The sequence below is a fragment of the Marmota marmota genome, unplaced genomic scaffold, assembly GCF_001458135.2.
Source record: "Marmota marmota marmota unplaced genomic scaffold, marMar, whole genome shotgun sequence".
Classification (NCBI taxonomy): domain Eukaryota; kingdom Metazoa; phylum Chordata; class Mammalia; order Rodentia; family Sciuridae; genus Marmota; species Marmota marmota.
The window spans coordinates 13,925,759-13,931,250 of record NW_025999977.1 but is presented as its reverse complement, the minus strand read 5'-3'; the positions used below and the strand labels follow the sequence as shown (position 1 = coordinate 13,931,250).

Genomic DNA, 5,492 nt, shown 5'->3' with positions numbered 1-5,492 from the left:
ACTTTCAGTTACAGCTAGCAGACATGAGCAGCTCAGAGTGCTTGAAGAATCCACGTTCATTCAGGCCTGACAGGAATGCCTGCAAGATGGGGCACTCTGCTCTAGCGAGCCGTTAGTGAAACCACATCCTCAGCACTTGTGGTTAGCGTTGCCAAATTACCGGGCCAGGAAACTGAGAGTCAGGAGCTTCAGGGCATGAAACCCCTGACTCAGTAAACCACTCCCTTAGGGACAAAGACCCTTCCAGACTGCTTTCTACTATGACAGCAATACTTAGAGTTTCCTCACACTGCAGTTACATTTGGCAGAAGATGACTGGCTTATGGATATTATCTTGCTTACCTTTGATTGATGGGCATGCCCCATCAGAACCTATAACAGTTGTATGCATTCCAAAAATAAACTGAGCTACTGGATGTTGGATAGGACGCCACCAGCCAGTTCTCACCAGCTCCCGGAGTCTGTGTGTTGATTCCACATCTCTACTCCCCACAACTGAGGTAGCCTAGTGATTAATTGACCACACTAGTGACAGGAATGTACGCAATTTGGCGCCCAACGTGGGGCTCGAACCCACAAAGCTGAGATTAAGAGTCTCATGCTCTACCAACTGAGCTAGCTGGGCCCAACACTTATTATTTTTTAACAAGTGTATGAGAGAGTTTTTGACACATTGAACACATTCTGGACCATAAGTCTCATTTTAGCACACTTCAAAAGATTGAAATAATAAAGCATATAATCTCCAATCACTGAGTAATTAAATTAGAACTCAGTTTCAGAAATTAATAAATATAATTCTACATAACCATAGGTCAGGCCTCTGGGCAGGCCAATGTCCTATATACACCAATGTGTAATAATACTATGATGACTAAAATTAACTAAGAAGAAAGAGAAACACTTATAAATTATGAGTCATAGAGAAATCAAACCAGTAATTAAATACCTATTCACTAAGAAAAAGTATTTTTAAAAAATATTTATTTTTTTAGTTGAAGTTGGACACAATATCTTTATTTTTATTTATTTATTTTTATGTGGTTTTGAGGATCAAACCCAGGGCCTCGCACGTGCTAGGCGAGCGTTCTACTGCTAAGCCACAATCCCAGCCCATAAAGTATGTTTTAATCTCAGAAATTAATTAACTTTCTTTAGAAAGAATACCAATACTACAAAAATTACTCAAAGAAAGGACAGAAAAGTGGTTGAATTTTTCACACTAGATTTTTTTAAAAACCAAACTATTTGATGCCTACAAGAGATAAGACATAGTAGTGATGCAAGAAGATATAAAAAGATATCCTATGCATACTAATTAAAATAAAGCTGGTAGATCTATGAAATACAAAAATATATTTTAAGACATAAACATTTATAGGGATAAAGGACATTTTACAATGAAAAATGTTATGCTACCTAAAATTTAAAACAATACTAAATTTGTATCCAGCAAATAACATAGCTTCAAATACAGAAGCTAAAAATTAACAGGACTCAAATAAGAAATACAAAATTTGCAGTCATTGTAGGAGACTTTGACACACATTTCTCAGCAATAGAGAGAAGTGAACATGATGATTATCTTAACCATGTAGACATATATAAAATATGCACCCAAAATGCTAAATTTTTTCAAGAACCCATGAAACATTTATCAGAATTCATGGTCTACTAAACTTATTTTAAAAGCTAACTAATCAAGGATAAAAATTATACTTTGACTTAAGGAAAATTAAGCAGGAATCAAATAGCAAATATATCACTACAAATAGTCCCGAATGTTTGGAAACTAAGTAAACCCCTTCTAAATAAAAAAAAAAAAATTAAAAAGCAAAATTTAATATAATTTCCTGAGCCATAATGAATATTCTCTGTATTAACTGTGAAATGCACCTACGGTATGTTAGATGGATCCTCAAACCTTCCATGCATGCACAGATTAGCAAATGTAAAGGCCACAAAATCCATTGTTTAATTATCTAGCCAAAGGAGATTAGAAAAAGAAGAATGAGTGAAACCACAAGAATACACACAAATAAAAAGCACAGACAATAAGAACAAAAAGAGACAAAGAAGATTATATCACACTAAGAAGTTTCTGTATAGCAAAGGAGACACTAATAGTGTAAACAGACCAACGTACAGAAAGGGAGAAATATTTACAAACTATTCAATGGATAAGGGATTAATATCCAGAATATCTAAGGAACACAAATTTTCAACAATTAGAAAAGTTATCCAATTTAAAAATGGGCAAAAGATCTGGATAGACATTTCTCATAAAAAGAATTACAAAGAACCAAAAGCATATGAAAACAGCTCTCAACACCTGGTAGAATGGCTATTTAAAAAAAAAAAATAACAGATAGACAAATAGTGGTGAGGATGCAGAGATAATAAGACTCATCTATTATTGGTGAGGATGTAAATTTTACAGCCATTACGGAGAACAGTATGAGTACATTCCTCAAAAAACTAAAAGCCCGTCTACCTTAGGATCCATCTATCCCACATCTGGTGTACATATCAAGAAAATGATATAAGCAAAGGTAGACTATTCCAGATTATCCTCGTGGTCCCTAAATGAAATAAGAGCAAAACAGGATTATTTGACTACAGAGACAGAAGGCAACTTGTCAACTGAAGCAAGGTGCTACGCTTTTGGCTGTGAAGATAGAAGAAGGGACCACATGCCAAGAAAGGCAAGAAATGCAACTCAAAAAAAAAAAAAAAAAAACTGGAAAAGGCGAGGAAATTGATTACCCTCTACAACTTCTATAAGGAGTGCGATCCTCCTGACACCAAGATTCCAGCCCAGCAAAATTCATTTTGGATTTTTGGCTTCAAGAACTGTAAGAAAATAAATGTGTGCAGTTTGAAGTCACCAAGTTTGTGGTAATTTATTACACAGAAAGAGGAAATGAACACAAAGTTTGCCTCTTGAAAGAGAAAAAAAATGTACTTTAATGGTAAACTTTGAGTATGACATTTAAAAATCGTTTTTTATCATCCAAAAAAATTTATGGATAATAAAAACATTACAAGAGATTATGACCAAAATTTTTCAATAAATATGTGATTTTAGGTGAAATGCAAAATTGTTTTACAAACAGATCTCTAAAAATGAGCACAAAAAGAGAAGATTTCTGTAGTCTAAATCTATTGAAGATATTTTAAATGTTTTTTTTAAATACTACCCCAAATAAATTTTCTTCACAGAGCGCTTCACTAATAAAGTCTTTTAAATTTTTAAGAAAGAAGTAAGCCAGACACAGTAGCACACTCATGTGTTCCCAGCAGCTCAGGAGGCTGAAGCAGGAACAACATAAGTTCAAAGCCAGCCTCAGCAGCTCAGAGAGGCCATAAGCAATTTAGCAAGATCCTGCCTTAAAATAAAATGTGAAAAGGGCTGGGGATGTGAATCGTTGGTTGAGTGCCCTTGGGTTCGATCCCTGGTATCAAAAAAAAAAAAAATAGCATCAATTTTATACCAAGTCTTCAAGAAAAAGAAAAACATAATTGTTTTTGAGACAAGCTTAATCTTGATGCCAAAATATGAGAAGTTATTATAAAAAAGAAATAAAATCATGAATGTTGATTCAGAGATTCAGTAAAATCTAGCAATACAATTTTAAAAATACATCACCAAGAAGTTGTTTTCTCCTCAGGAATGCAGGGTTAGTTTTAAAAATTTAATAGTGAAACACTAGGTTCAGATGAGTTCATTGATGAATTCTACCAAACATTTAAGGAAGAATTTAAACAAATTCTCTACAGTCTCTTTCAGAATATGAAAATATAGGGAATAGTTACTGACTCATTCTATGAAAGTACCATTACCCTAATAGCAAAACCAGACAGATATTACAAGAAAACTATAGACCAAAATCTCTCATGAACATAGCTACAAAAAATTCCATGCAATAGTAAATTGAGTAAGACAATATGTGATAAAAATTACACAACATGACCAAGTAGGATTTACCCCAAGAATGCAAGACTGGTTCAACATTTGAAAATCAATTGCTGCATAATTAAAGACAAAAAAACTATGATTATATATGCACAAATAATAAATGCAGAAAAGACAATTTGCAGAATAGAAAACCCCATTTATTATAAAAACTCTCAGTAAATTAGTAATAGAGGGAAACTTTCTCAACCTGATAAAGAATATCTATTTTAAAAATCCTATAGCTGCCAAGTGTGGTGGTGAATGCCTGTAATCCAAGTGCCTCAGGAGGCTGAGGCAGAAGGATTGAAAGTTCTGAGCCAAACTCAGCAATTTAGCGAGGCCCTATACAATTAGCAAGACCCTGTGTCAAAAGTTAAAATAAAATCAAAAGGGCTGGAGTTGTGGCTCTCAGTGGTCAAGCACCCCTGGTTTTGATCCCTGGTACAAAAAAACAAACAACAATAAAGAAACAAACCTTTAGCTAAATTATATGTAATGATGGTAAACTCCAAGTTTTCCCTATCAGATCAGGAATAGAACAAGGATGTCCTTTCTCACTATGACTTTTCAACATTACGTTGCAAGTCTACCTAATGCAATCAGAAAATAAGAGAAAGGGATTATAGGTTGGAAATTTAAAAATAAAAGACTTTCTTTTCCTGAAGTTGATATTATTCTTATTCTCTATGAAGAAAACCCAAAAGAATTGACTGAATACATCTCCTTAAACTAAAAAGCAACTTTAACAGGGTTGCAGGATATAAGGTTAATACAAAAAAGTCAACCACTTTTCCTTTATAACAGCAATGAATTCAGCAACTACTATTTATGTTTCCCCCAAAAAACTTAATTATAAATATAATAAAGAACAAGATTTCTATGAGGAAAATGACAAAACTCTGATGAAAAAAATAAAATAAATAAATGGAGAGAGATTTCATACTCATGGGTAGGAAGACTCAATATTGTCAAGATACCAGTTCTTCCCAACTTGAGCTGTAGACTCAATGCAAGTTATTTTTTGAATATCAATAAACTTATTCTAAAGTTTATATGGAAAGGCAAGAGACCTTGAATAGTCAAAAACTATATTGAAAAAGCAAAGTTGTGTTGCTTGACTTCAAGATAAAGGATACAAGTATAGTAAACAAAATAGGTGTTACTGGTAAAAGAGTAGACAGATCAATCAATGAAACAAAATTAAGAGCTCAGAAATAGACCTGTATAACTATATTCAACTGATCTTTGAAAAAAAAGTCAAAAGCAATACAATGAAGAAAACAGTCTTTTTTTTTTTTTTTTTTTTTTTTTAAATAGTGTTGGAACAACTAGGTATTCACATGAAAAATGAGAGTCAGGACATAGACCTTATACCTGTCACAAAAATTAACTCAAAATGGAACACAGAACAAAATATAAAATGCAAAACTATATAACTCCCAGAAAGTAACTTAGGAAATATAAATGACCTTGGGTTTGGCAATGACTTTCTACTTGCAACACCAAAGGCATAATCCATGAAAGAAAGAATCAA

General features: G+C 33.2%; 1 non-coding gene across 1 annotated transcript; it reads right to left on the bottom strand.

Moving 5' to 3' along the window:
- Window positions 1-552: 552 nt before the first annotated feature.
- Trnak-cuu lies at window positions 553-625 on the bottom strand. Its single transcript has one exon. It is a non-coding gene; the product is annotated as a tRNA-Lys (tRNA).
- Window positions 626-5,492: the final 4,867 nt, after the last annotated feature.